This window comes from Podarcis pityusensis (genome assembly GCF_964106645.2).
Source record: "Podarcis pityusensis genome assembly, chromosome: 5".
NCBI lineage: Eukaryota > Metazoa > Chordata > Lepidosauria > Squamata > Lacertidae > Podarcis > Podarcis pityusensis.
This window is the reverse complement of record NC_138032.1, coordinates 31,524,601-31,546,726: the sequence shown is the minus strand read 5'-3', so window position 1 is coordinate 31,546,726 and position 22,126 is coordinate 31,524,601.

The window sequence follows — 22,126 nt, the reverse complement described above, 5'->3', positions numbered from 1 at the left end:
CTGTAGTGCTATGCATGCTTTCTTGGGAGTATGTCCTGATTAACTCAATGGATCATATTTTTTAGTAAATATAAGCTACAGGTACCAATTCCAGCATGCCCTTTGCACAGGGCAACATTTCCCTGTGGCAAGTTCATGGTGGTGGGGAGATCGGTTTTTATTTTACCCCACAATGCTCTAATATGATCCTGTAGGATTGGGATCATCTTGACACTAGGCAGGATCAGCACTGTCAGGGATAGAGACATAAGGGGCCTGGGGGACACTCATGATTGGCCTGAGGCATGCCCTGAGCTTTGGCTGCTATATCTACCCGGCTGGAATCTGTCTTGAGCTATTCCTACACTCAAATAGGACCCTGGCAGAGACACATGCCCGACTAGCATGTTCCCTCCCTCCTGGTCAATCGTTCGGGAGCTTCTGTAGCTTTCTTCTGCCCGAACATCACAGCAACCAATGCCAACAGACATCGGCACACTTAGGGATCCGCAGAGTCTGCGCAGTTTGTGTGACAGACCTCAGCAACTCAGCATTTTGGCCAATCTACTTTATTTACATATCACCACACACGGAGCACTGCAACATGGCTCCCTGTCTCTCTAGCATCAGACAGCAAAGAGAGAGAACAAAGGACAATAGTCCCACTTCACAGAACACAGTAACACAAACATCCTGTCTCTGTCACTTCCCACTCTGTGGAGTCAAAACATATACCGTCATGTGATAGACAAAAATCCCATGACTCCAATCATGGAGCCAGGAATTCTAACAGAATCTTCCCCCTGCAAGTTGCCTGGATGTTTGGCTTGCACTGTGCCAGGGTTCAACCCTGGCCAACTCCCATGATGGGGGTTGGGTGCTTCCCACCCTCAAGAGGAATGCTGTTCCATCAGTAAGGGGCTGAGTGGAATATGGAATTGATCCTCACCCTACTGCCAAGCCAGCTCTGTTTATTTGCTTTTTAGTTAGTAAAGTTGTGGCCTGATTTCACACAACACTTGTGTTGCACCTGAGTTATTCCCACTGCACTCACGAGCCACAAATATGTGCCTGCATCTTGTCTAGCACCATGAGACGAGGCAGTACAGAAATGTTTAAGTAAGCAAGCCTTCTTACTTTTTATTATATATAACTCCTCAGCGTTCACACAACAGAGGATCATGAAACAGACATAGCAATTCAATGGACTTTGTTTTGTAGATAACTAGTTAAATGATGCTAGATAATATCACTATAGTGCCTGCTGAAAACATTACTTTTGTGTTTCCACGAAGAGCAAGTGCTCAAGCATTCTGAAAAAACCATAATGCTGCATTGACAGTTATTTTTTCTTAGCGAGGTCAGGGCAATTCTCCACTTCTCTTTCCCCACCATACGCTGAGGAATGCTTCATGTATAAAATTAATAGTTCTACCCAGTGGAGATTCTGTATTTCATTAACATCCCCACATGTTGAAAAATGAACACTAATGCATATGTTCATTAATTAAGTCTTATTGGTGGTGGAAAAATGTTTTTGTAACCACTAAACATTTATTTCAATGACTCTGCTCCCAAATCACAATTTCATTGACATAAAAGCTACTGTTTTCCTAATGAGTTAGCTGGTAAGGAACCCCTGGGAAATCAGTTATTGACTCCTATGGCTGATCTGCAAAACAGCCTTCTATCCTATGTTGTATTACACTGGCATTTTATGTTACACTTTATGTTCAGGAGCTATATTCAATTCAAGTGTTTGCTGTTAGAAGCAGAGCTACTCCATTCATGGAACCACCAAAGATGGCTGAAAACATTCTGATGGTTAAGGCAGAAGGTCCAAATTGTGCAATCCTTCATAGTGAAAATATAACAATAAGCTGTAATTGACAATCTACCCACCTTTAATGTATGGGGAAAATCTGTTGAAAATTATGCATGCCCTTCCTACTTGTTGGTAGGGCTGGGCATGAGTGATGCAACTATTATATGTCCTGAGTGAGTAACAAAGATTTTGTGGAAGATCAGGGCACACAGAAATGTCTTACTGTCACCCAGCTAAACACTTCTCTTCCTTGCCAAGCAGTGGGTGTCTTTTGTAGCATTCTAAATATCTGTGGCATATATATATATATATATATATATATATAATTGTTCTGTGGGTGTCTATTAATAAGGCTAAGAATGTGAACATTTTCATAACAGCTAGAAAATATAATATGCTGTTATGAAATAAAAAGCAGCAATGCATTGTGTAAAAGAAATAATGTATGTCGCTAGAAGATCACAAGGAAAATTTGAAGGAGTTGCATAGTCAATGAGAGGAGTATTCTTCACCCTCTAAAGAACTCTACAGCAAAAATGGTGCTTGCCAGTGATGTCAGCTGATGGAGAGGAAGACAAAGTTAAATTCTGCATTAGCTGTACACTTGCTTCTGATCGGCAAGTCCTAGGCTCTGTGGTTTAACCCACAGCACCACCCACGTCCCTCCTTCACTTGACTTAGTGAGGAGCAATTCCACAGCCAGAGAATGGTCATGGCCTTTCTGAATTGTTCTTTGGAAAGACTATGTCTCTCAATCTTTCAGCATCCCTTGCGTCCTATACTTATTTGAGCATTACTCCTTCTCCATTTCCAAAACTTTACTTTGCATTGTGTCATGACATACTTATCCTGATAGTGTTTAAGTTTGATGAGCATTCATTGATCAGCAAGAGCTCATTGGACCTTTATAACAATATGAAAATATCCCCCGGTATTCTTTTCCCAATATTTATTGGCTATCTAAAATCAATGGGTGTCAAGACTGGGTATGAGTCAACACAAAGGAGGCTTTTGAACATGCTCAGGAATGATGGGGACTTAAAATATAAGCCATCTGAAAGTCCTAGCTTTTCTTGTCACCGATTTCAGTCTTTCTCCTTTCACTTGCGATGTAATTTTGGGCAATGGGGAAAGGAGGAAAACCAGATGCAGGAAATACCTAGGGCAGCTGGTGCCAAGGTGACCTAATTAAAAGCCACACTTAACTTTGTCTTGGGATTTGGCTGACTGCAAATTGGAACTAGAAAAAGGCTTCACTTACTAGGTACCATGCCAATTCTAAAATTGAGAGTTATTTCCTAGTCTGGCTTGTGTGAATGGAAAGTGCTACCAACTATCTATGGTAAGGAATTATTAAAATGGAAGAAAAAAAATATGTCAATTTTCCTTCCTTCCTTTCTTTTTTTAAAAAAGTGGAATAGTATGAGGAGCCAGAAGGTGTCATTTCTGGTCATATGCTGCACCTATAATCAAAAATTAAAAGGTACCGGTAAATGCAGCACAACATGTTTACTGGGCCTGTGTGTATTTCTAATAACATATACACATGATTATACTGACAATGCCTTATAAAATTCCAATTTCCAACTGAAATCCTCTGGGAGAAAGAGAGAAAATGTATCTGTGTTTTTGCCTAGAAAACATAACAGATGCTGTCAACATTAAAAAGGAACACAGACATACATTAAATCCCTTATGTCTTTTTAATGATGCAATTGTGAATTATATTCTTGTTGCATTTGTAATTAGATGGCAAAGCAGATGGTTAAGACTTGTTTTAAAGTAATGTGTAGAGGTTCCCAGCCACTGAAATACTTAGAAACCACATTAATGCCTAATTGATTATTACAGATCAGGACATATTATCACATTTATTTTAAGAATGTGGGTGTGTGGGTGTGTGGACGAATGCAAATTTGTCATGTGCCATATATATTCTTAAATGTCACCTTATGGTCATTAAGACTAATGATGTTTTTCTTCTATCAGTACTTCTACTCACGCATTTCAGCGTTGTCAGTATCATCCAAATGTGCAGAAATTAAAGTTGCATCAGATAGTTCATCCAATCAGATGCCTGGCTTTTCCTGGGATTAAGCTGAATGGAAAGATGTGCAGCACAGTTCTCAGAAGTAAGCTCCATTGTGTTCAGTATGGATTAAAGGTAAAGGTAAAGGGACCCCTGACCATTAGGTCCAGTCGTGGTCGACTCTGGGGTTCCGGCGCTCATCTCGCTTTATTGGCCGAGGGAGCCGGTGTACAGCTTCCGGGTCATGAGGCCAGCATGACTAAGCCGCTTCTGGCAAACCAGAGCAGCACACGGAAACACCATTTATCTTCCCACAGGAGCGATACCTATTTATCTACTTGCACATTGACGTGCTTTCGAACTGCTAGGTTGGCAGGAGCAGGGACTGAGCAACGGGAGCTCACTCCGTTGTGGGGATTTGAACTGCCAACCTTCTGATCAGCAAGCCCTAGGCTCTGTGGTTTAAGCCACAGCGCCACCCATGTCCATTCAGTATGGATTACTCCCAGGTAAATGCATTGGGTTAGAGTCTGAAGTATGACTTTTATTATCCCACACACTTCCCCCCCCCCAAAAAAAGAAGCGTATTGAGTGCATATGCTGCACATACATTTCCCCCCTCATGTAATGATGAAGACTATGGTATGCTTAGATCATATGATTGCTAGAGGCAGCAATGTGACCAATGCTATCCTAAGTGTATCTACCGTATTGCCCCAAATATAAACCACACTCCCCCCCCCCAAAAAAATCCGACCGTTAAAAGTTAAAGTGCAGCTTATATTCATGACCTTACACCGCCGGCAAAGCGGTGTGGCTCCCCCCCCCAAGAGAGCAGCCTGGGAGTGTGGGGCAATGGTGCGCAGCCAGCCCGCCACTCCCAAGCCTCCCCCGAGCTGCCAAAAAGAAGGGGGGAAGGCCCCTGGCAAATTGGCATGGCTCCCCCCCAGGAAGCAGCCTGGGAGCTCAGGGGAATAGTACCCATAGGATTTTCTTCTACATTTGCCATTTACGGGTGTGAGTGCCTGCGGAGTTTGAAGGGAGCAGCTTATATTCGGGTATTGTCTCCCCCCCCCCCCTTGAATTTTAAAGTTGTGGCTTATTTGCGGGTGTGGCTTATATTCAGGCCAATACAGTACTTAGTATTAATCCCATTGTGCTCACATGCACTCCCATTCTAGTCTTAATTGGTTAGATTAGTTGATTAAAAATGTTTAATCAACTCAATTAATATCTCAGCAAAAAAAATTTTATATTAAAAAATAACCAGTACTCATAAAACTTGTGAATGGCAAGCTACATCTTAAGAGGCATTCATCTCTCTTCTCTCACACATAGAATACAATGCATTTTCTAAGGTTATCCTTGCTGCAACATTTATATTTCAAATAAAAAGTGAAAGTCTTCTTCCTTCAGAAATGTTGTTCTTGTTGTTTTTCCTTATGGAAGTCAATGAAAATTAACTGATAGTCATCATCTAAAACTATTTTAATGAGCTGGTCAAAGTGTATTTAATAGGGTTATAACCCTAATTATTGTTATTTACTTACCACAATGGTTTAGAATGAGTTTTAAATGAGCTAAGGAAGTGGTGAGAGGAGGAGTTAACACTGGGCTAGATCCTGTAGCCATTATTTAAATCACAGAATCATAGAGTTGGAAGGGATCCTGAGAATCATCTTCTTCAACCCTCAGCAATTCAGAAATATGCATCTGTCACTTATGGGGATCAAACCTGCAACCTTCGTGTTGTTATCAGCACCACTCTCTAACAAACTGAGCTAAAGCAACTGGCCCAACTGAAAGTTGAAACTATTTTTGGGAGGGTGGGGGGACATTCTCAAGCAAATGTTTCTGAATGAGTTCCAAAATTCAGGGCTAGTCTACTAATATGAATATTTTGAAACCCTTCCCAATTATGTTGTATTGAGCAAGGAACAAAGAAGGGGTAAGTTGCATTCCACAAAACTGGAGGTTTATAATCCTCAGAAGTTTCAATCGAGAATAATTTCTTGTAATCTTGAGGTTAGCCCAGAAATGCTTGTTAAATCACCTAAGGAAAATATATGGGCCATACCTAATGAAGCCTAAGAGATATAAAGAATGCAGTAGAATGGCATTCCAATCAGTGATCATAGGCTTTTGCACAGATTTGTCAATGTATTTTTTTCTTGGTATTTTTGTTCTGCTGGCAGTTGGTATTGATGAGGGTTCACACTTGCCCCCCTCTATGCGTACAATGAATAATAATAATAATTATAATTATATATTTATACCCCACCCATCTGGCTTAGTTTCCCCGCTACTCTGGGGAGCTCCCAACAGAATATTAAAAACACAATAATGTATGGAGGGAAGCAGGAACACATTCCTTGGCTCCAGGCTCACTCAGCAGAAGTGTGAAAGGTGCTTTTGACCTATGGGCTCCTTCATAAATCAACAGCCTTGAAGAATTGAGGATTGTGTAGAGGAAGGTATTACATGCACTTTGTCTATGCATACATATGCTGAACTGAGGGCAGGGACCAAGGTCATCCGAGGTAAACATGCTTCCCTCTGTACACTCAGTTTATGTGAAATGGGATACTCATTCTGTATATGCATGTGTGGTGGTTTGGGTCTTGCATTGTGCTGCTAGGACTCTGTAAAATATGCAAAGGGTTCTTAATTTTACTTATATTTTGCTGTCTTCATCTTATGTGTACATGTACAGGGGCAGCCACCGAACTGGAATTCAGGGATTAGGTACAGTGATACAAGGATACTGAGAGGTGTCATAGAAACAGGATGAAACCACAGAGAAGCAAAGTGAAGAGTTTGAGTTTTTGGACTGAGGTGTTGACCTATGTGGCAGTGACAGGCATCTGAATGAGCCATTTTTGCTCATTGTGAAGAATGTCATGTACTCAGGACTTCCTGATTACCCTCAGTTTTCTCTTCTTGCTGCAGGGGGCCAGAACCAGGACTGGAACAAGCAGCAGGAATTCAATTCATGCTGGTGAACTTTAGGACACAGTGATAGACAAATGACTAAATATACCGCTTGAGAAATTCAACATTTCTTCTTTTAATGAGGCAAGATGACATAGACTCTGCTTGTTTTCTTCAAATCCTGACCTGCCTCAATCTTTGTAATGTCAAAGGGATCAAAGGCATGAGGAAACTGCATGAATAAAATATAATAGCTAATTGTCCTTAGCTGATAGTCTATTCCAGTTATTCAGTACCTTTTTTGACCAACATAGGATTATGTGAATTTGTCTTGGCTTTTGGGTTAGGCTGTCCATGCTCAGACGAGGCCATGGGCTCTGAGGAAGGAGGCATTGTGGTGTGGGAGATAATTAATCTCAGCACCAACTCTAGATAACCCTACTTCCTCAGAAGTATTAGCACATTAGGAGTCCATCTTGTCACCTTCTCGCTGGCCTTAAAAAGTCATGTAACTATCATCCTCAGAATACAAATACTTTATCCAGGGGACTACAGGAGGTCTACAGAGATTTCATGATATTCTTAACTGGAGGTGTTCAAGAGAATCTTGGTCAATCATCAGCAGGTGGGGGATTTATAGAATTGCCTCCTTCAGTCAGAGAAGCGGAAAGCATGGTGCATTGATTCCCATTTTAACTTGACGAGTGCATATTTCTGAGGCTGCAAACCCATGCCAACTTTCTTAGGAATAAGGCCAATTGAATTGATTAGGATTAACTTCTGAGTGAACATAAGAACAGCTTGCCGGATCAGGGCAATGGTCATCAAGTGCAGGGATCAGGGCAATGGTCATCCCATTCTCCCAGTGGCCAAGAGATACCTATAGGAAACCTGGAAGCAGAGTCTGTTTAGGACTAGGCTGAATATCCACTCCAATTTATGGTTACCAGATTTTTTTCAATGAATCCAGGGACACTTTTTTTTTTTATTTTTTAAGCTGAGTAGCAACAGGGCCCAAGCACACATGCATATTGTATAAAGGTGCAAAGCCCTTCTTTTGCACCCTGTGAAACATAAATGTGCAGACTTTTTGAAGAACTGGGCAATGGCGCGCCACCCGCCCACGACTCCCGAGCCTCCCCCGATCTGTCAAAACAGGGGGAAGGGGGCGGGAGATCGGGGAAGGCTCGGGAGTCATGGGCGGGCTGTGTGCCATTGCCCAGGAGGGGCGCAAGGAGGGCAGTTTCTCTGCCAGGCCAGGTGCAAAGCCCTTCTTTCGCACTATGTGAAATATAAATGCACACAGTTTTTTAAAAACTGGGCAACTGCGTATCACCCGCCCGTGACTCTCGAGCCTCCCCCGATATCTTGACCGCTTCCCCCTTTGTTTTGACTGAAGGGCTTTGCACCTTGCTTGACAGAGAAACCGCTCGCCTTGCGCCCCTCCTGGGCAACGGCCGCCTACCTGCAACTCCTGAGCCTCCCCCGATCTGTCAAAACAAAGGGGGAAGGGGGCAGGAGATCTGTACCACCGGACGTCCCCGGTTCCCCTTCGACAGTGGTGGTGGCGGCAGCAGCGAGCAGCTCCTGAAGCCAGCCAGAGCCAACTGCACTACCAGGCTGGCTCCGGGCTGCTGAGGCTGCCGCTGCCACGTTTCCCAGGGACAGATTTGCAAATCTAGGGACATTCCGGGGATGGAATTTGTCCGGGGACAGATTTGCAAATCTGGGGACTGTCCCCGGGAACCGGGGACGTCTGGTAACCCTACTTAAAATTGTATGCATATGGATAGAGAATGTCTCCCACAACCAACTGTGGGTTAAACTGCTGCAGTTTTATTTTCTTGGTAGTGTATGGGATGTGATTGCAGATTTGGTAAGAGGGTGGTTGCTGCTGTATTAGAATGTTGCTACATTAGAGCTGCTCTCCAGAGCTACAGTCTCCCCAAGAAGCAGCTTGTGTAACAATTAAAAACTCAAATGAAGTGGAGTGGCAAAAAGAATTAATCATACTAAACGCATTAAGAACTACTTCACACTGTGTTCGGCATACTCTCATGTTAAATATGCTTACGGTGTGAACACCTTAATGTTTTACTATCCAGTATCCCATGGTTTTTACATGAATGACTCACTGCATTCCCTTCCAATCAAGTTGAAAAAGCACCAGTCAGTCCCAAAGGAAAAGCTGGAGGAAGGAAACACAAAACAAAATAAGCATCAGGCTGAACTTAACCCTTTGAACTCAGAGATATTGATATAGATATCACCTAAAGCCATTACATGTAAGGTTGATAATAATAATAATAATAATAATAATAATAATAATAATAATAAACAAAACCATCACACACCACAGTGTTAACACATCATTCTAGGGTAACTGTACTATTTTGCAAATATTGTTTCCTACACAGGTAGCACTACACTGAGATAAAAGGTTGCAAACTGTGTGGTGTGATTTATGTGCTACATATATACAGTATGTACTTGGAAGATGGCAAGCTTAAAGTATGCATGTTATGTGTGCATGCAGAGAAATAGAGAAATGTGCCATTAGGATGCAGTTCAGGCCACTGATAAAACAAAACTAGAATCTAATGGCCATTATATAGCTGACATGTTTCACTTATTCCCTGGTGCAGATTGGTATAAATTGCTAGATGTTATATTCTACAGCATATTTATATGGGTGTGCCCATGCCAGTATATTTTTGGAGCAGTGGTGGCTGGGGTGGAAAGCAAAGAACCCAGGAGTAGGCTGAGCCAGAGCCAATGACAATCAACTCATTCTAGTTTTGCCCCCATCCTCCTCGCTGCTGAGTTCTCCAAGGGAAACATTGAGATGAAGAAGAAAGATGGCAGACATTGCCACTCTCCTGAACTGGAAAGAAGTCAGGCAGGTGGGAGCTGGGTGAGGTCAGACTGAGGTTGGTGAGGCAGTGCCTCCTTTGTCCTAATGGACCAGCCTCCACTGGTCTGAAGTGTAAAATGCAGTCAACAGGCCTTCTGTTTCTTCAGTACTCCAGAACCATAGCTAGGCACACATTCTGTTGTAAAATATTACCCAGAGGCTCTCTGGAACATGACATTTGGAACTGCCCAATGACTTGTTCAGACAGAATATCAGCATTTCTGTAATTGTAGAACAATTCTAAAGGATGAATGTGGAGGACTACGTACATGATTCTGTGCAGATGTTTAAAGACTAGACTTTCTGCCATATCAGTTTGCTATTTCTACCAGGTCTTCAAAACAAAAATAGATATTGTAAAAGAAAATTTCAATCTGAGAGCATTCTCAGAACAGTTTGGCTGAACAGCCCTCTTCAGAGCTTCAAACTGTGTGCAGAGTCACTGCACAAAGAGGATCATAACATGCTTTGCCTTTTAGGATCCCACTTGGTCTCTCTCTCTCTCTCTCTCTCTCCCCTGTGTGTGTGTGCGCACACACACACAAATAAAGTCAGTCAACTCATGGAAGTTAGTGGAGGGGACAGTGGGCGTGATCCTATCCCCAATCCAAGTGTTGATTCTACAGCAAATCTGTAGGTCTAAAAGGATTCATGCATTTATGTTATGTGTTGGAAACAACTTGCAAATATTTACATGATGTGATGCAGACAATCATAGATAGGGCAAGTGAGCCTCAAATTCATGATGGCTAGGAAAGAAAAACTTTAGGAATAGTAGATATTGTTTGTATTCATTTGATGGCCCAAATCACATGTAACATAAGTGTATGGACAGAGACTAGGACTGGTTGTTTAAGTATGATTTTTTTCCTAGGAATTATCCTTAACATATGGATAGAAAGGTGTTCAGTTTCCATATAGTTCCATGGGTGGTAGATAATTGATGGTGATGATAAAGTGCATTAATTATTTTTGATAACCGTTTTCATATAATGAAGATAATTTAGATCTAACAAAGATTTTGGCACAACTTTGGATTGAATACTTGCTGTCAAAGTATTTCCCAGCTGCAGCGAAGGATCCCATTTCTTGAATGGATTCATCCTTGACATAAACTTATCCATTTTTTTGTGATAATGTTAGCAAAGATTCTTGTCTCTTTACATATAGTGCAAGTTCTTACTGTGCCTGGAGCAGATCTGAATAATGTAAGAGACTTCAAATACATTCCTGTGATTAATCCTGTCAACTGTAGGTATGGTCTCTAATCATATTTGAGCTACCTATGAGGTATCATGATTTTTTAACCAATGCCAACTGGCAATGTGCAAGGGAAAAAAGCAAATACGTAAAATAACAGAGAAATATCTATGTATATAGTCAAATCATTTGAGAATCTTAGAAAATATATGGCATTCTAATTTTTAAATATAATAGCTCAGCATCATATAATATAGTAACTATATCAAGAGGACTTTTGGGTTTAGATGAGTAACCGGAAGCTGGACTAGAACAAATCAATGTATCCAAATGCTATAAAAATTGGCATATTGCACACTTAGGAGAATATGTCTAAATATTAATATGAATTAATAAAAAAGCCACAGTGGAAATATTTAATCAAGGTACAGATAACAAAGAACGTGCTTAAGCAGAAATAGAAGCACTAAATACGTCCTGAGTATGGGATGCAAATAGTGTGGGCATAATCCCAATGTATCATTTAAGATTGATATGTGGTGGTGCCACCACTGTTCACAGAGGGTGGAATCCATACTAAGACAAATTGGCACTATAGTGTTAAAGCAGCATCATACCACTCTAGTTTGCTGCAGGTGCTGAAAGTTGTTACGAGACCTGTATTCCCTTCACATGGCTACAATTCCTGGAGCATCCTGAAAGAAGAAGGTGTTCCAGTTAAAGAAGATTGGCAAGTGAAATTAATGGAATATGCTGAAATGGCAAAAATGACATTGAAATTAAGAGGAAGAGACGACAATGAATTTAAAGAAGATTGGAAGGACTTTATTGAACATATACAGAAGCAATGTACACAGGTTAATACATTGGCAGGATTTTTAAAATACTTGTAATGACATTATAAATGGACAATAAGTAATTTCAATGACTTTTTAATTTAAAATGGACATGCGGTATGATGATAAACAATGGAACCAGGGAAGGGACTAGGGGGAAGTCAACTCTTTTCTTTTCATGTTTGAATATGTATTGTTGTTTTTACTTTTGTTGTTTTTGGAAAATTTATAAAATAATTAAAAAAAACAACAACTGGAGCACCCTGGAAAGAGTGATGAATGGTAATTAAGGAAACTTTGGGAATTGTGGCTTTGTTGTGGGAATAGGATCTCTGAACAGGACTCAGCACAGTTCCCAGGATTCTCTAGGGGAACCCATGGCTGTTTAATCTATAATGCCTTAAATATATAGTGCAGATGGGGCCTGAGTTAGTTGAATCCCATTAAAATAAATGGGATTTAAGCTAAATCCTTATCAACACGTTCTAATGACTCCTATGGGACCTAAATTCAATTATTTTAGTCCAAATCTACACCATATTGAATAGAAAGATATCATACTTTGACAGCATTATTAAATCAAGGAAGATAGCAAGGTAGCAGCCGGCAGGCAAAGGCAAGTGGCTGTGTTGCTCACCTGACTTCTCAATGCCACACATAGTTTCCAGTTACCAAGAAGGGAGATGGGGAGCCAGTGGGGTGTTCGGCACTGTGTGGGCACAGCAACAGAGTGAATTTGAGGCTATCGCAGCTGCACCATACTGAGGTCCCGGCTGCTGTGCCCCTCCCTCCCTCTATAGCCAGCAGTAATGCTTGAAAAAAGGTCAGCAAAACAGGCTTGTCCATGCTGCCCTGCTGGCTGCTACTTGTCCCTACCCCAAACTTGCACTTCCAGAAAGTGCAGGTCAAATGTGTAAATGTAAATCTTCCATATTTTATTAATACAGCAAAACTGCCAAGTCACTTCGTAAATTCACAAATTTGGCATTTTGAAAACAAAGGGGGGGTGTTCAAGGAGTCACAATGAACTGACATTCTTTCTGCATGACTAAGACATCCTTCCACTGAAATGGTCTTCCAAAGTTCAGCAATTTGTAGATCACAAGGTGGCTAAGCCGGTGCATTAGTCATGTTCCCAGATGTAAATGCCAGGCAAGGTGAATGGCAAGCTTTTGTATGAGTAGCAAGAAAGTCACAAAACTCCACTCTCTTATTTCTGCATCTACTAAAAGTTTTTCATGGCTTTTTCAATTAACAAGGGCTATCAATGTTTTTAAACAAATTGGCATCATAAAATTTATTTAAGAACAACGGGACATCAGGTTTTCTGTAGCTTAGTTATTAATAGAGCTAGACCATACTTTTTAAAAAATGTGCTGATTGGCTAGCTTGGACGAATTCCAACATTTAACAAAGGGGGAAATGTTTTTCTGCTTCTTTCATTGTTGTTAAATTTATTAAACTTATTGGCTAATAATAATAATAATAATAATAATAATAATAATAACACTCAGTCAGTCTTCTGGCATTTTAAAGGATCGTATTTTAAAAAGCATCATACCCAGCTGTAGCTTTGTTCATCATAACTGTTGCACTTCACAGTCAGCTTGTCCTGAGAGCAAAACAACTTGAGTCTCAGATTTTGAAATATTATTTTTACCAGCTTTAAAGAGTTTCAACATACAAATATTTTGCTTATGTAAGAAACATATAGCAATTAGTTTGCAGAACTGACCTTCAGCTTCTGGTATGACTAGCTATTATATAGAACCACAACTGCCTCAACCAGCAACACATCTTGAAGTCCTTGTGCCTTTCTAATTGTGTAATATAGAAGATAATAGACAATTTGTCCTTGTAACAAATTGCAGAGAGTTGGCTTTCTTAGTCTGTTGATCCAACAGTTTTATTGTGCCTTAGAGACTAGCAAACATTATTGTGGCATAAGCTTTTGTTGTTACACATTTCAAAAGGTACTTTAGTGGGTTGGTAGGCATAATATTAGCACAGAGAAAAGGAGGAATGAAAATGTTTTTATAAAATGTGTGTGTTCACAGAGAAGGGAAATAAAAGATCAGGCTGAATTCAAATTAAAGGCCAGATGGAATAGCTCTGTCTTACAGGCCCGACGGAAGTAGGTTAAATCCTGAAGGGCCCTAGTCTCATGGGACAGAGCATTCCACCAGGTCGGAGTCATCACTGAAAAGGCCCTGGCCCTGGTGGAGGATAGCCTGGCTTCCTTAGGGCCCGGGACCTCTAAACTATGGTTATTCATGGACCTCAAGGTCCTCTGCAGGGCATACTAGGAGAGGCAGTCCCGTAAATACGAGGGCCCTAAGCCACAAAGGGCTTTAAAGGTCAAAATCAGCACCTTGAACCTAACCCTATACTCCACCGGGAGCCAATGTGACTGGTAAAGCACTGGGTGAATATGCTCCCATGGCAGGGACCCCGTGAGGAGCCTCGCTGCAGCATTCTGCACCCACTGGAGTTTGTGGGACAGTTTGAAGGGCAGCCCCGCGTAGAGCGAATTACAGTAGTCAAGCCTGGAGGTGACTGTCACATGGATCATTGTGGCCAGATCGGGGCGGGAAAGGTAAGGGACCAACTGCTTAATGCGGCAAAGATGGAAAAATGTCGCCTTAGCTGTTGCTGTAACCTGCGCCTCCATGGAAAGGGAGGCGTCAAGGATTACACCCAAACTCTTAACGGAAGGCACTGGCACTAATTGGGCCCCCACAAGAGAAGGGAGTTGGCCCCCATGCCATCCAGACCCAACCAGAGGACCTCTGTCTTCGAAGGATTTAGTTTCAATCGGCTCCCACGAAGCCATCCAGCCACAGCCTCCGAGCATCTGGTCAGTGTGTCCAGTGCCGAGTCAGTGTGGCCATCCATCAGCAGATAGAGCTGAGTGTCATCAGCATATTGGTGACAGCCCAGCCCAAAGCTCCGGATAATCTGGGCAAGGGGGGGCACATAAAGATGTTAAAAAGCATCGGGGAGAGGATTGCGCCCTGCGGCACTCCACACACCAAGCAATGGCGTGATGACATCTCCCTCCCTAGCGCCACCCTCTGTCCCCAACCAGAGATAAAAGAGCACAGCCATTGTCAGGCTGTGCCCTGTATCCCCACGTCAGTGAGGCAGTCGTCCAGAAGATCATGATCAACCATATCAAAGGCTGCTGACAGATCTAATGGGAATCAGCAGTCCCGACCTGCCTTGATCCAGTTGTCTACAGAGATCATCTGTTAGGGCAACCAGAGCCATCTTGGTCCAGAAACTGGGACAGAAACTGGACTAAAATGGATCTGCTGATGTTTCCTCTAGAAACATCTTAATGCCTAAAGGAGGACTTCACTCTCAACTTGTAGTAATCAAAAAATAAATGGTGGAGGACTTCCGGGTTGGCGCCATCGCCGAATGGCGGACTCCCTCCGAGCTCCGGAGGGAGCCTGCTCGGCAGGGGCTGGGTCCTACCGCACCGGCGATGCGGGGACCCTTAAAAACCACGGCCACGGAGGCCGTGGACATGGAGACTCGGCTGGCACCGCTAGCGCCCTCCCGACTCGTGAAGGAGCCTTTTTAAAGGCTACGGATCGGGTGCCGGGGAGAAGCGTGGTGCTTTGAGTCCTCTGCTATCCCTGCCGAGCGAAGCCGCATGCCATCCGGCGGAGAGCGCTGACTTCTTCCATTGAAAATTCGGACTTCTTAACAATAACCCGTGAGTAATTTGGAAACCGGGTTCAAAAGGAGAAAAAAAAGAATTTTTTTTTCGGATTGGACACGAGCGGGGGGGGGATCCAAAAAGGAAGTCAGTCCCCCTCCCTACTGTAAACCTTCCAAAACAAGGACGGGGAAACCAAGGTCCAAAAAGATTTGTATTGCTGATAAAAACTAAGAATTCCACGATGGGGAACTACAAGAACTGTGCTGGAGGAAGAATTGAGGGAGAAGGGAAACGTAACCCCCCCTCCCCAGGGAACCGGGGTGATTGAAGAGAGAGCCTGGTGAAAAGAGTCGGAGATTTTGACAGCTGTCAAAGTAGCTGTCAAAGTCGGAAAGCAGAGAGGATTTTATTATGAGAACTTTGCTGGTTAAATTTGTTACAATTTGCTATAACTCGTTAAAACTTGGATACAAAATGGCGAAAACATGGATAACAATCGGACTTTTGGACTAGAGAAAACAAAGTTACAACAATCCCCCTAGAGGAGTTTCGGGACATTACAAAGATGGTCGTAAGTGGAAAAATACCATTGGAATTTTACAGGACTGGTTATCTTCTGGGAAAGCTGCAAAACGGAAATAATATTTTGTCTACAGGGTGTTCAGCTAAAGGAGACAATAGAATTTTCTATTGAAGAAAGGAAGGGACTGAACGCAAGTTTTTGTTCCTGAATAACAATAATCCCTGCAGAGTTACTAAACTTCTGAATTAGAACGTTTTAGCAGCGGAACAAGAGGAAATTGGACTACAACTTGGAAAGAACAATGGGGGGAGTTTTATTAAAGATCTGAAGTTAAATGTCTTAAAAAATAACTATAAAAAGGAAAAGCCAGCAAGGAGTTGGGGGAAATAGGTGATTTATGGACTTTAAGAATTCCAGGCGGATAACATGGTTTGGTGGTCAGGGGGAAATTAAACCGGGGACAGGGGGGGGGGGAGAACTAAAATCCAAAGGCTTGTCAACTTTTTTTTTCTGAATTGGCTCTTTTTTATCTATTATACTTTTTATTTCTTATTTCTTATATTTCTATTGTGTGGGGTGTCCTTATCATTAAAAAAAGGGAAATTGTGGAATGAAAATGGGGTGGGCCCTGGGGAGAGAACTTTTGTCTTTTATTAAGGGTATTGATGAGGAGTGTATAAATTTTAAATTCGAATAATGGTCTAAACAAATTAAGTTTCAATTAGAATGGAGAGCTTGTGGAGCCAACAATATGAAAGGGGAATATGGTAGGGGTGGGGGAAGGGGGGAGTCCCGGAAAGTGGATGTATGAAAATAAGGCTTTGAATGTACTTTAATCTTTACTTTCTGTATTTTTGAAAATTTTAATAAATATCATTTAAAAAAAAAAACAAAAAATAAATGGTGGATATAAGTTGGTTGGTAGTCATGGAGAGACAGGGTCACTTTGGGTCTTAGCCCAACGGGGGTTATGCATAGTGCTTAAACATTCCTACTCCTCTTTTGGCTCTCCTTTACACCTTTGTAGATAGCAATATTTTCCTTTCTTTTCTTTGTTTAAAAAAGAATACCTTACATTCTATACATCCTTCATAAGTTAACTTTCCAGTGTGTCTAAGCAAACAACAAGTAGAACTTCATTTGCTCAAAGTGTTCACCTATTCCCAAATTCTGAGCTGTTCACAATGTCATGTGTCAGGATGTGAGATATTGCATTGCTGTTCCCTGGGAGGTCTCAAATTACCTGAAGGACAGAAGGAAAGAATCCATACGACATACTAAGAGGTTCAGTATGAACCCTCATTTCATAAAGAAAAAGAATGAAACCCGAAGCATTAATTGCTTTCCTTCTTAAATTAATATTTCTCCCTATGCATATTCATTGTAATTTTTCCAGAGGTATTAATGAAACCCTTAAAAACTAATTGTAATTATTTCCCCTTATTCCCATTATAAAAGCAGGTGGCTAGGATAAGGAATTGAATGTCTTGGAGGAAAAGGGGGAAAAATTATAGTCCAAGTGTCAGTATGGCAAGTGCTATTAATACTAGATAGATTTATTTGTGTAAATTATTTAACTCTTACCCAGGCCTATAGCTTTTTAAGGTGACTGTCTCAGATCAACTAAAGATGTTGGGAAATGAGCCATTCATTGTGATGGACATGATTACTTTCCTTTTATCTCTATGTCCCATAATTTAATGTCCCCTGCCTCTCCTTCTCTTAACCTTGACACCCACCAGCTGTCATAAGATGGGGCTATGTGTAGGGGAAATAAATTAGTGACTGGAGTTCAGGCATGATGACCACACTACAGTTTAAGACAGTCAAAGGTCTGTGATAAATGCCACTATACTCTCCAGTTTATCATTGTCACCGTTGATTTGATATGTCAATAATTCATGTCCTATGAGAAATAAATAGAAGCAGCTTCATTTGAAAAGGGTTCATTCTGTATCTAGAGAAGCCATTCACTACATTTTAATCTAATCTTATATCTGTATCTCTTATCTATGTCTATTACAAAAAGCCTCTTCAAATTGTAGTATATCCAAATGTAGGATATGGTCCACCCTTTCTTTTATTTGGTATGCTTCCAAACATGTGCATGTGTCAAATGGTACAGTTTGTGCTATGCGCCTTGCTGAGGAACATCTGAATTGGCAGTTGCATGATAGGCACTGGTAGAAACTGTTCTGAGCGTCACCACTGAATTACTTGGTCTGCCCACTGTGTCTCGCATAGTTGAATATTCCAGACAAAACATTGTACAGTAGCATTATCCTTTTATAAATCTATTTATCATGCTAACTGAGCAAAAGTAGAAACCTGGGGATCTAGCTGAAGGAACTAATGAGGCTAAGTGACACTAGTAAAAGCAGCAAGCATTGGGGTTCCTAGAGTAGTGGAATTGTGTTCATGTTGTTTTAATATGTCTCCAGACAACATTTATAGTTTTGGATTAAATCCTAAAAAGTTGCATGTGGTGTTTGGATAGTTATTTTATCACTTGTTACTATTGTTGTAATTACACCAAGCTGAGTTGTACTCTCACAAGGGTAAATTGAAATATGAGGCTCTGCGCATGCAAAATTCTCTCCAGGGAGTTGCAGGTTTAAACCCAAAACCAATGAAATGCAATGTAGAAGTCCACGGTTTCACTTGTTTGCATAACAAGGATGGTTTTCTTTTAAAGCAGGCATACTGGAGAACTTATTTTCCCCCAGGGAAATGTGAGAGTAAACTACAGGTATACTTCCCATGGGAAGAAAGGAGTCACACGTCGCCAGAATTCCTGGCTTTAAAACAATCAGGATACTTCAGAAGAGGGAAGCTTTTGTTCTAATTTGGGGGACAGCACTTGTTGACAATACCTAAGATTCCAAAGCACTTACTATATATAGAATTGAGACATTATGAGACATTACTCTCCATACAAACAAGTCAGGATCTGGCTATCCTCCTTCAAACAAAAGGTCCCGCACACATGACAAGCCATTTATCAAATGTTAGTTTCTAATGGAGCCTATCGTCTTGGAATTAACCTGTACTTAAATGGGACTAAATTGGACTTCCTTTGGCATAAGCATGCAAAAAAGCTTAAGAAGAAGCCTCCTGGATCAGAACAAATATCCACTTAGTTTAGAATACTATTCACACAGCGGTCAACCCAATGCCTACGAGAAGCCCACAAGCAAGATATGATATGAATAGTTCACAAGCAAGTGGTATTCAAAGCTATTCAGAAGCATGAAATGAGGTCTCAGAGGAGTTTGAAACATATCATGGGGAGCCTCAATTTGAAAAAAAATCAAAAGACATTCTGGTTTTTTAATCAGACATGAATGCCAATAAAAACACATTGTAACCGTCAAAAATCTCAGGAACTGTTACTTGACAACAACATTCTTCAAATTAAATAATCCTGGTTTATTTTATGTTTCCTATATCTCCCACTAAACTGGCGTGACTATTATTATTTCCATCTTGAGAGCATTACATTAAAACTAATTTGATTTTGTGGTTATAAACATCCATTTTGACTCACTGATTAATCTCACTGGAGCTTTTTCTTCTTCCTGGAGTTGTCATTTATTTACCCATATCACAAATTAATACATATGCTGCAGCAAGTTTTGGAATGCTTCCGTGAATATATGCTTGTTCAATTAATATGCATTCAAAAAATATTCCCTTTGAATGTCACATCCTACTTCCTTGTTAGCACTAAGCAGCAAATGTTGCTGGGTGGGGACGGGAGAGCAAATTGTAGTTCCTGGCTGCTGCCACAAGCATGATCAAGGCAGGCTGATGCTTGGGAATAAGAAAGAAAGCCGATTCCCAGTTATTTCTGAATGAAAAAGTCACTCTGAAATCCCTGCAAGAACTGTGTTAATATATTATATTTATCATGGATTGATAGCCTGACTTGGTATAAGGTTGCTTTCTATTGCACCATGCAATAGTTTTTTTCACTCACCTCAGTCACTTTCCTTCTCAACACTACAATCTGCTATGGAAGAAAAGGGGGCTGGAAAGTATCGATATCTCTTTTCCCCTCCTGCAAAGTTAATTGCAGCTTCAGGAGGTAATCTATTTCAAGAAAGACATGGGGAAAATATGCTCACCACCAAAGCCCAGAGTGCTATTTCCACAATTTAAAAACCAGTTGCACTTTTTGAAACCACAACAAAAAAGGAAAGATTATGGGCTCTCCCTACCACGTTGTATAAGCAGACCCTTAGCTTTTATAATATTTCCTTCTTCCAAGTGCTGATTGATGTTATTTTACCCTCCACACCCATGACTGCTGCTTCTTGCTTCTTCCTGGATTAGCCATACTGGTGAACCCAATCAGGAATATTTCAGTGTACATACTTGATCTTTGTGAAAAGAGCAAAAAGAAGCCCCATTCCATGCCCCAAAAGCACAGAAAGTTGTGGCCCATAGAGGTTTTTTGCCCAGTAACTTCTCTATGTGATGGACTCATGGGAAAAGGCTATCCCATGAGCCCTTGCAGCAGAAGGGAAGGGAAACCCTATATAAAGCTGATTCCCCTGGAGCTCAGCCATTTTGCTTTGAGAGCTTCCTGCCTGCCCTCAGGTTAGAGCCTTCAGTGAGCAATGTTGGGTCACTGGTTGACAGGGCCAGAAAGGATTCCCCCCCCCCCTCAACCTGATTGGCACTTGGTTGGGGATTTTTCCACCTTTCCTTGAGTGAAATTATGGTTTTCCTTTGTTAGGCGAAGAACGTTGTTTGTATGAGGACCAAAATGGTATTGGTCAGGATCGACATAGTATAGGGGGGGTCCCCATAAGGGGTCTGAGCGGAGGATTGACCATGGCAAACCCAAATTTGGGTTCAGTATCTTCCTGGTTGGAATCTGCACCCTGGTACACCAGGGAGACCTTGCTTGCTTGCTTGGCTTGCACCATGGCAAGGTTCAACACTGACTCCCACTGTATAGGTTTGGAGTGATCCAAACCCAGCAGATCCATTGCATCAACATGGGGCTTGTGGAATGATGAGCTGATCCTGGGACCCAATGCTGTGCCAACCCTTGCCCTGCCTGCTGCTGTCAGTAAAGATTTGGCCTGAATTTATCCCATCACCATCGAACAGTCTGGTTATTTTGCTGCTCTCCTAGGTCACATAATGCGCCTGCCTGGGCAAAAGGTACAGGAAGGCATCACAGTGTTACCTAGCCATTCTGGTTTGTCCATATAATGATGTCAGTGAGGATGAAGGGGGGAAACTGAGAGCTGAGGGCAAGTATGACCAATGTAAGTGAACAAAAGAACATTTGTGCACTATAAAATTGTTGAACATTTTTTGAAAAGAGGAGGCATTTTGCTGCACTGCTGGAAAAAAGGGAAGAAATCCACGAGAAACTGGGAGCAGTTTCAACTTTAATTTACATAGGATAAGAGCAGAAATATCCCTTTGCACATTTGCTGAAGCATAATGAGTCCTGCTCTCACAATATTTAAAATACACACTGTTACTTAAGATAGAGCCCATCACAATTCCCATCTTATCCCATTCTGTTGGCTCCATTTCCTCTTGAATGTTTCATATTGATCAGCCCTGTCTCTTATTCTGGGACGTCTGCCAAACACCACACACCAGCTATTATGTGATTAGATATATTGTGTCTATAATAGGAGGGAAATATCTTTTCTGCCACCATTATACCCCAGCATCCAAGTTTTAAGGCTGTTTTACATTTCCTAGCCTGGGGCTGAATCACCCTGTCTTACGGCAGACCACAGGGCAAGTAGCCAAAGCAGGCAGCAGACTCTGGTGTTTCATGTTGCTGAGTTTGCGAGGATGCCTTGAGGGATGGGGAAGGGGGGAAAGTGGAGAGGGGAAGGGAGCCATTACACATCTAGAGTTTCAGGAGGCGTGCTGCCTGGGAAATAACTGCTTCTTGATGTTATGTTAACCCATTCTTCCCTTTGAAGAAGTCATGCTGCTGGGCTGCTAGTAGATCATCTTTCTGTTTAACTGGGATCCAGCATGCTTTAATCAATAGTGTTGGGAAAGGTTTGGAGAGAGATGGAGGGAAAGGGGGGGGGTATTAGGTGAACCATAATCTCTCAACTTAACCTACCACACTGTGAGGATAAAATGGAGTAACTTTCTATTTGGAAAATGAGAGCCAGAGCTACTTTGGAAGGTGAGTAAGATACCAATGTGATAACTTAACCATCCTCTGAG